Raw genomic sequence first — 10204 nt, forward strand, 5'->3', positions numbered from 1 at the left:
CCTGTAAACTGCATCCTTGTTATTCTCACTCCGAGCTGTGAGTACCCAGTTGACCGTGGGTGTCGGCGCAGTTCAACACGCGTAAAATGTCTTTTTACACGCTTCCTGCTACCAGCGCGGGTCTTGAACTCGGGACCTCATGATTCGCAGGCAGGCCTGCAAACCAATCGGCCATATGCGTTGGTGCGATTTGATGTGGGATGCAAAATTGGGAAAAAAGAATCACTCGCAAAGATTTGATTTTTACGACTCAACTCGTATAGCCGTTGGATTTGTAGGCTTGCCTGTGAATCATGAAGTCCCCAATTCAAAACCTGTGCTGGAAGCAGGGGGGGGGGGGGGGGGGGGGTGTTTGGTGGTGAATCGTGGTGATGCGGGCAAGTACCACTTTACATGCAATGAACTGTGCTGACACCATACTGAGTTTGTGTTCCCCAACACGTCAGGGGATGCGGCCGCGAATCCGCCTAACTTTACCTATTCCAACTGTGTGTGTGTGTGTGTGTGTGTGTGTGTGTGTGTGTGTGTGTGTTGGAGGGTGGGGGGATTGAGTCAAAAAGACAGTAGTATCCTTTGCTTGTATGGAGATGAATATGGTTTCATTACAGTAACATGAACTTGTGTTACTGTTTCTGTATTGCTGTACAGAGGCAGCAGTGTACCTTGCCATGAACAACGCAGAATATACAAGTGCAGTTGAGGCTGATGCGCCAGAAGACAAGATTGCCGAGGCTAAGGATGACAGCAGCAGGTCTAATGCTGAATAGACTGCACATGTTGAAGAGGTTTGAGTAGATAGCATATGAACAGGCAAGATCGAGGAGCAAGTGATCACCAATACCTGGTGAGTGCATTGTTCCTTCTGCAAATTCAATGCCGCTGTGTGCGTTGTGTGTGTGTGTGTCTGTCTGTCTGTCTGTCTGTCTGTCTGTCTGTCTGTCTGTCTGTCTGTCTGTGTCTCTGTGTGTCTGTGTCTGTATGCTTGTACACATGCATGCATGTGTGTGTGTGTGTATGTGTGTTTGTGTAAAACTTCATGGTACCAGGGCTTCTAGTGTCTGCTTACGCAATGCAGCATGCTGACTACGCTGGTTACCCCAGGAAGTGTAGGGTGTGCATAGGTAACTGTCTTGGCCGTCCTATTCCGATGTGCTCAGTGTGGTGTACATCAGGAGTGTATTGTTGGTGGATTCGCATGGCTTTACCAGCTGAGTGGATTAGGCAGGTATCTGGCGCTAGTCCTGATGTGTTCCATTCTTGATTGCTATCGTTACTAAGATATAATCTGTGCGTGTACATCCAATGCATTTCAGATTGGCATGTTTCTCTTACGATGGCCATACATACCACATCACTACACGGTGTGTGTGTGTGTGTGTGTGTGTGTGTGTGTGTGTGTGTGTGTGTGTGTGTGTGTGTGTCGTGTGTACCGCGTGGGAGGCCGAAGCAGTCCCTCAAGAGTGGGTGTGTAGCAATCTGGTCCCCATCCCGAAGAAGGGCAACCTTGCCAAATGCGATAATTGGCGGGGCATTGCTTTGTTGGAGGTGGTTGGCAAGGTCGTTGCTGCCATGATTCAGCGCCGCTTGCAGTCATTGGCCGAGACCATCCTTCCCGACTCCCAATATGGTTTTAGGAAAGGTCGGTCATGCACGGATATGGTTTTCGCCGTTCAGCAGGTCGCAGAGAAGCTCTACGAACATCGGTGCAAGGGTTTTCTAGTCTTCGTAGACCTCCGTAAGGCGTATGACTCTGTCAGCCGCCAATGCCTATGGATTATCCTCAAGAAGGCAGGTGTTCCTGAGCGCCTCATCAATATCATACGCTCTTTCCACACCAATATGACAGCAACGTTGAAGATCCCGGGAGTTGATGCGCCACCAATTGAGGTGCGGAACGGCCTCCGGCAGGGTTGCTGCATGGCACCGGTACTCTTCAATCTGTTGATGTGGGCCGTTTTCCAGCAGTGGCATCGTGCTGTTGCCGACATTCCTGGCGTTGGTATTCCTGTGGCAACAAACCCTGGGGGCAGTCTCCTATTCAGTCGGAAGTCAACAGACAAGAGCAAGGTCCATCGCGAGTGTCAATTTGCAGATGACTCTGCTCTGCTGGCTACCACTCATGATGGTGCATAGGGGGCCCTTGACCAATTCATACATGTAGCGTATTCTTTCGGCTTGACAGTCAACCTGGACAAGACAAAGGTGATGGCTGCTGGATATGGACTCGCGGAAGCAGACCGGCTGCCCCTGGACATGGCGGGTGAGGTGGTCGAGTGTGTAGATAGTTTCCGTTATCTTGGCTCTCTCCTCAACACGAATGGCCGATCTACCCCAGATATCAGCTCGCGCATTGCCGGTGCATCACGTGCATTTGGAGCCCTGCGCCGGCCGGTTTTCACTGACAGCAACCTCTCACTTGCTACGAAGCGGCTTGTGTACGGGGCATGCGTGTTATCTCTGCTTCTGTACTGTGCTGAGTGTTGGGTGCCGTTGAAGCCCGACCTTGATGCACTGTGCTCTTTCCATCTGCGCTGCATCCGTTCCGTGATGGGTATCAGCCAGCGGAATGTCTGGGACGAACGACTGACCAGGGTTGATGTTCTGGAGCGGTGGAATCCGCGTCAGCCCAGTGACATCCCCAGCCTGCTGACATCGCGCCGCATGGAGTGGCTTGGGCATGTTGTGCGAATGCGTGAGGAGCGTGCCCCGCGTCAACTACTGTTTGGCACCCTACATCCTGTCCGTCCAATGTGCGGCCCGAGGAAAAGGTGGCACGATGCTGCGCTGAGGGATCTGGCGGCGTTGGGCATCGACGAATGGTATGACTTGGCCCAGGATAGACGGGAATGGCGGGCCGCTTGCAGTGTTCTGCCCCCGCCCGAACCCGTTTGTGAGCCCCTGCGGATACCTTGTGCCGAGTGTGGCCGTCTCTTCTCCAGGAGTGGTTTGCCTCGTCATAAATGCCTCGATGAGCGCCGCAAACCTGTATCAGAACAGAGAGGTAGCCGACAATGTTCTTCCTGCGAGCGCTGGTTCCGCAGTGCCGGAGGTTTGGCGGTCCACAAGTGCCCCAACTCCCGGATGCTCCCCGCGACATCGTCTCGGGCTCCGTGCCGGGCGGCGGTGTCTACCATTGCTGCTCAGGCGACTCCTCCGCCGCAGCGTGTGCGGCTCGCTCTCTCATGCTGCAAGGCCCACTGTGGGGCCTGTGGCCGATGCTGCCGCTCTACTCGTGGATTCCAAATCCATAGCTGCCGGAGATGGCTCTCTCGTCGTGACGATTGAACATGGTCCCTGATCTCTCGGCAGACTGCCGACTTTCTGCCGTCGCGCGTCGTTTTCCATGTTGTCGGCCCCGCGAGGGGACACGTGACCGTAATGGCAGTGTTAACCAGGACCAGGCTGGTTGGTAAAGTAAATCCAATTTCACTTCATGGTACCAGCGCATCTAGTGTCTGCTTCTATCAAGGCAGCGTGCTGTCTATACTGGTTACCCCAGCAGGTGTAGGGTGTGCATAGGTAAATAACTGTCTTGGCCGTGTTATGCCGATGTACTCCGTGTGGAGAAGACCAGGTGTGCATTGGTGGTCGATTCACATGGCTTCGCCAGTTGTGTGGATTAGACAGTTATCTGGCGCAAGTCTTTATCTGTCTCATTCAGATCTTGTTCGCTATCGTTACTATAAGGGCGCGCTCACACTGCGACCAAAACCAGCGTCTAAGGGCCATGCGGCCAAGTTGCATGGCAACGGCATGAACTTGACCAAAACGTCGCGGCCACGTTTCAAATCGTGATCGCGACCTCCGGAGGGGGGGGGGGGGGGGGGGGGTGCCACGACTTGGCGGCCACATGATCGTAGACGTGAAGCGTATTTGTGTACAACCTGGCCTGAAGTATGTTCAGTTTCTCAAATTCCGGTGTGTTGATTCATGAAACTTGGCGGTTGTCGATGTCATCCTCGACCTTTGCACATTTTTATTGTAGTTGTGGTCCTGCACGCACGCACCGCCTTATATGCAATCTTTGCCCTTTTTGGACGATGTTAATTTTGTTTTTGTAGTTGCTTCGTTGTCAGTTGATCGGGTCAGTGACCAGTTTCTACAGTGTACTCGTTGCGTTCAATACGATGTCGATGTTAGCTGGGTCTGGCTTTTCGGTTTGGGAAATCATCTTTCTCTACTTTTCTGCGATGATGGAATGCCATACCTCAAGATATTTCAGTTACATATCATCGGAAAATAGTAGTCAAAATACAGTTCTCATCTCGGCAACAGACAAAAGAAACCACTATCGGAATTTCCACTGCACTGGCACTTGCTCTGACCACGAGGTCAGGAAAGCAAACGCGCTTGGCCATTGGATGTCAGCGGCAGTCCCTCAAGAGTCCAAACCTACAAGATTGTATGAATTATTTTCGTCGACTTCAAGAATACGAGCCACGAGGCACTTCCTCCAACATGCAACACGCGAAAAAATACATTCAAAAACGGGCCACAACTTTATTAGGAAACGCACGAACTCTTTTGGATACGAACTGCAATTCGTAAAGTTTGTGTGACAACTTCACGTCTACGCGTGTACGAGGCCTAGTGTGAGCACGACTGCCACGTATCTGCGTTTTGCTGACGCATAGACGCGTGCTCATGGTCGCAGTGTGAGTGCGCCCTCAGAGAATATCTGTGGGCGCACAACCAGTGCATATGCAGATTTGCATGCTTCTCTTGCGACGGGCGTATAAATGGTACATGGTGTGTACGTGAGTGCGCCCATGCTTACGTGTGTTTGTGTGTGTATGTGTGTACCAGCTAGTTTGGCTGGTGTCTTCACTTATGCCATATAGTGGCTGTGTGTATGGGTGTGTTGACATCATGCTCGACTGTTAGAATGTGTATTGTCGTATCTGACACCTTGGTCGGTTTCAAGGTTCGTATAACGTATGTTATAAATTCGAACGCTCCCTGCCTTATTGCTCTGTATATCTGTATGCTACTTTGTGTGTGTGTGTGTGTGTGTGTGTGTGTGTGTGTGTGTGTGTGCGTGCGTGTGTGTGTGTGAGAGTGTGGTGTGTGTACATGCTCGCGCGCGCGCGCGCGCGCGTGTGTGTATGTGTGTGTGTGTATGTGTGTGTGTGTGTGTGTGTATGTCATTTGTTTACTAGGTCATATTGGTGTGAAGTCAACCATGACTACAGTGTAGTGGTTGTGTTCTGGGAGCATGCTGTCATCTGACCAGTCAAGAAACACTACCTGAGAATACGGTAGTGTTTGGCGAGTGCTATCAGCGGCGAGTGCAAGGTGATAAACCCACGGTAAGCTTTGCGTGCCTTTTGTGTGTGTGTGTGTGTGTGTGTGTGTGTGTGTGTGTGTGTGTGTGTGTGTGTGTGAGGTGTGCGTGCGTGCGTGCGTGCGTGTGCAAGTGTTGGTGTGTGTGTGTGTGTGTGTGTGTGTGTTTGTGGGGTGTGTGTGTGTGTTTGTGTCCAGATTTTGTTTGGAAGGTTGAGTGGTCGTCGCCCTCCTTGTGGTCCCCGGCGGCGCTGGAAAGATGTTGTCCAGAGAGACATGAAGGAAGCTCAGCGTGGATTCCTGGTTTCAGAATGCCCAAGACCGGCAAAACTGGAGAGTGTTCCTTGCTGAGCCACCACTGCACACAGATGATTTGCCACCTTTGCACTGCTTGCTGGGTGCCAGAGACTTCCGCCGTCGTAACGACATGGCCCGACACAAGTGCATTGCCCAGCGGAAGTTGCCTGTGTCACAACAGAAGGGTGCCAGGCAATGTATGAAGTGCATGAGGTGGTTGAGGAGCGCTGGAGGACTGGCTGTGCATCGCTGTCCTGTGTCTACGGATGTCCCTACTGTATATATTCGCCATGAATCTGACTCTTTTCCATGTGATGTTTGTCGCCGATCTTTCCGCTCCCGTTCTGGTTTGAGCCGTCATCACTGTGACCGTGCAAAACGGATGTCACGTGCAGCCAGGAACAACTGCCGTCATGAATGCGAGTATTGCGAAAGGCGGTTCTCAAGGCCACAGGACTTGCAACGCCATGCCCAATACTGTTGACTTTGCGATTTCTCTCTCTTCTCTTCTCTCTTCTTGTCGTTGTCTCCCGCTTCTGGGAGCGGCGTGGCCCGGTAGGGTAGCTGTACATAGTAGTAGTAGTAGTAGTAGTAGTAGTAGTAGTAGCAGCAGCAGCAGCAGCAGCAGCAGCAGCAGCAGCAGCAGCAGCAGCAGCAGCAGCAGCAGCAGCAGTAGTAGTGTGTTTGCAGGGGCGTAGGAAGCAGTTTAATATTGGTGCGGCGAAATTGTGAGAGGGGGTCCGGGAGTCCTCCCGTGGGATTTTTTTGGAAAATTGGGCCTAAATGGCCATATTTTAATGCTACAGAATAATATTATGAGAAATAAGACACAAAGGCACACAATGAAAACCTTGGCAAATTTATTCCGTTGTGACTCCGAGTTTCATGGCTGAACCAATCATCAGACAACGACCCCAATCATCAGACAACATCGTTGTCTGATGATTGGTTCAGCCATGAAACTCGGAGTCACAACGGAATAAATTTGCCAAGGTTTTCATTGTGTGCCTTTGTGTACGCCGCTCTGCCTGAATCAGGCATTGAGCACTCTTGCAGAACCAAAGCATATTGCCTCTGTGTATGAGAAATAAGAATATGGATGCTGATGATACACCGCATTGTCGATGTAAAACATGGTACCTGTACAAGAGTCGACAAGCCATCAACAAGGTTGAAATGTAAAATAAAATTCGAAAATTATTGGTCCGGCGACCGCCGGGCCTGCCGGACCGGTTCCTACGCCCATGGTTTGTGTGTGTGGGGGGGGGGGGGGGGCATATGGTGCAGTGGTATGTGCAGCGGTTTCCAATCGATGGGTTGCGGGTTCGATTCCCGACGATTATGGTCACACACGTCTTTCTTCTCTTTCTCAGACTCCTCCTGACTTTTCTTTCATTCTCTTGGGTGGTTACCAACAGCCAGTGCATGCCGGAGTATGTGGTGTGATGTGTGCGCGTGAAAAAAAATGAAAAGACCAAAAAGTAGGGATTCACTGGCCAGGAAAAGCCACTTCATAGCTGTGTGGTGTAGACCAGGTTGAATAGTGGCGGTCAATTCTTCAGCCTTGCGAGCTTTTGAATGGTGCAATACCATCACAAACTGCTATGGCTTCTGCTGTAGTATCGCTATCATCGCCTCCAGCGAGGGGCGTCAAATTGTCAAAATTTAATGGTGTGTGTTTCACACATACCCGAGTCTTATTGAGCCAGTTCTCATTTGCACTTGCACGCAGGAGATTTAGGTTGAAAGGCACATAAATTTTCTGTTTGCTACCTCCTCTCCTTCTCAGTATCATTGCATTCTTGTCTCCAAGAAAACTGTACCTCTTCTCTAGCAGTAATACACTATCGCGTTGGATTTCTTGCTCTCTCGTTCTCTCTGTTTCTCTCTCTCTCTCTCTCTCTCTCTGTCTCTCTCTCTCTCTCTCTCTCTCTCTCTCTCTCTCTCTCTCTCTCTTTCAGTGTCCAACTCCCAGGCACCGACATCACAGCTGGACTTCCTAACAAAGATATTGCCTAACTACCATCACCTGCAGGCGTCACAGTCGGCAGCAGCAGCAGCAACATCTTGACCAAAGGTATCCTTGCCGCTTCCACCTTACATGGCCCTGTGTTTTTTGCTGCAAACCCGCATTCGCTGAACACGAGGTCTAAGCACAGATATTGTTTTATTATCGTACTCAGCAGAGTAATGCTGGTGTATGTATTTACACACAGCTACATCATTGTCACATTCATGCACATTGGCTGACTCGATAGTTCATATAATTATGCACCGCAGGCTGATATGGGTATCTGTTCACGACATCTCTCCAGAGGTGCGTTGTACACCCATTTCTCACCTATTGCTTGGATATGCTGGTTCTAGGCGGTATCCCGTTACTAGGAAATGCCCACGCAAGGCTACAATCTCTGTTTCTAGGAAATGTTGGTTCTAGGCCGTAATAATTATTAGGGCTCAAACGGTTAGTCCGATTAACCGGTTGCAGACCAGTTACGAAGAATTTACGGTTAGCCGATAAAGATAACGGTTACGCAGTAACTTTTCAGTCAATTTTTCGAGGATCAGGTCGTTGCAAAGTATGCACTTTCGCAGGCTGTCGCACGCGTTTGCAATTTCTGGGCTGTGAACTCGGTCATATCTGCTCACTTGGTGTGAGAGTATTGTATGAATGGGCATGCAAGAGAATGTACATGTGTGAGTTGTACTGGATAGGGTACATTGTTTGAATGAGTATAGTCAAATATACGGTTAAAAAAGAGTCCGCAGGATCGCCGTGGCTTATAGGTTATAGCCGTTGAACCGACCGTTAGCTTAGCAGTTAACCGTTAGGGGTTAAACCGTGACCGATTGAGCCCTAATTATTATGCAGTTGGCATCCCTCAGTCTGGCATGCTGAAATTTTCAAGTCGACGCTCCACGACTGCCTTCTATATTTGGATTTCGTTGATCTGGCAAACAATTGCCGCTGCTTTTAACACTGTAGTTAACACACACATGATTTGCTTCTTATCTGGACAGTGTTTTTGTGTGCTATTCTGACATGGTTCTTGTTTCATGTTATCAAGAACACTGATTTTCTAATGTTCTCGGTTTTGTGTGCGCTGCAGTGTGTGCACAAGTTGCTATGTCTAACATAGCTGTTCACTATCATCGCTTCCGCAATGGGCATGTCTGGGCATGGTACATGGTGTGTGTGTGGGATGGGGGGGGGGGGGGGATGGCTGTTGCCAATTTGTTAGTGTCTGCAGGGGGGAGGGGTGGGGGAGGTGCTGTGGCTTGTTTCAGAGAGTGTTTGCGTGTGTTCAGCGCGATGCACAATATCACTTCTGCGATGTGATCGAGAGTTGTTTCTGCTAAATTTTGAATCACAGGTTTTCCCAGCTCCATCGCAGGTCTTATCGCGGAAAGTTGAGTAGTTCAATTTCTGCGACGAGCGATGAATATCACTTTCTACACGGCGGGCGCTCGTGACAGCTCGCGTGCAGTTTTGGACTGTGCATGCCCTGATACGATGCTCCGTGCATCGAAGACTCTTCGTGCAATTCGAAAAAGAATTTCGCTCGACGCTAATCGCATCGCAGAAATGATATTGTGCATCGCGCTTAATGGTATTATTCAATGTGTGTGTGTGGGGGGGGGGGGGGGGCTTTATACAGTGTGGGTGTGGGTGGCTTTCTGGACAATCCGGTGAACGATAATATTTGCCGAGGCCAATATACATGAATATACTCTCGCATAATCATATCCCATCACTGTTCCGGATACCAGTTCTTCCAAAATTTATATCCCGGAGCGAAAAGAACTTGGCATCGGTTCCTCTGATTTCGTGTCATATTCCTATAAAAATTGTCTACATACTATACTGCATGGTGTTGATGTGAAAGGAGTCCTAGAGCAGTGTCAGAGCAATCAGACGTACATGTAGTTCATAGTTGCTACATGTATTGGAATATATACATATACATTCAACTGTGCCGTGACATAGCCACCGCGTGCTACCACTATCACCGCCACATCCTCTGAATACCCGCGGCTGTTGAATGTGGACACCACAGTGTGCTTCCACCGCCACACATCACGACCCCTGCCCAGTGCCCCCATGGCTTTCCCTTGTCCTCCCTGGTGGTTTCTCCGCCTCTGCACGCTCCATGCATAGTTCGCGCCTACTGCGCATGCCCATCCAGTGATGTAATTCTTATCACTCGCTCTTCCCATGCATGCCCTGCATCTATAACTCACACCTCCTCGACATGCCCATGCGTATCCCCCACAATAAGAACAAGCTATCCCGCGACAAAAGCATTAGTTGTCTGATGATTGCCTTAGCATTTAGCTACGTGCATGAAACGCAGCGTTACAACGTATGTATAATTGGTGGAACCATTCTTTTTGACCTTCATGTACTTCGAAGTACACTAAATATACATGTACAAAAGGGAGAGGGGAAGCTGTGTCGCCACTCATAGTTTGACGTATTACTACGATGCCTGATGATCGTAGTTTATCGCAGTAATACTTGAAACTCAGATTTGCAACACAACTTCCCCTCTCCATTATGTGTGGACGGCTCTGCCCTACTAGTCTATGGGTGTTGAGCACTGTTCGCACAGTGGAGCACGCC

At 49.9% G+C, this 10204-nt stretch overlaps 1 long non-coding RNA gene across 1 annotated transcript; it reads left to right on the forward strand.

Moving 5' to 3' along the window:
• Positions 1-649: 649 nt before the first annotated feature.
• On the forward strand, positions 650-8617 carry LOC135824196 (uncharacterized). Its single transcript, XR_010554848.1, has 3 exons — positions 650-844; positions 5160-5309; positions 7542-8617. It is a non-coding gene; the product is annotated as an uncharacterized LOC135824196 (long non-coding RNA).
• Positions 8618-10204: the final 1587 nt, after the last annotated feature.

The sequence above is a fragment of the Sycon ciliatum genome, chromosome 9 (genome assembly GCF_964019385.1).
Source record: "Sycon ciliatum chromosome 9, ocSycCili1.1, whole genome shotgun sequence".
In the NCBI taxonomy this organism is placed as follows: domain Eukaryota; kingdom Metazoa; phylum Porifera; class Calcarea; order Leucosolenida; family Sycettidae; genus Sycon; species Sycon ciliatum.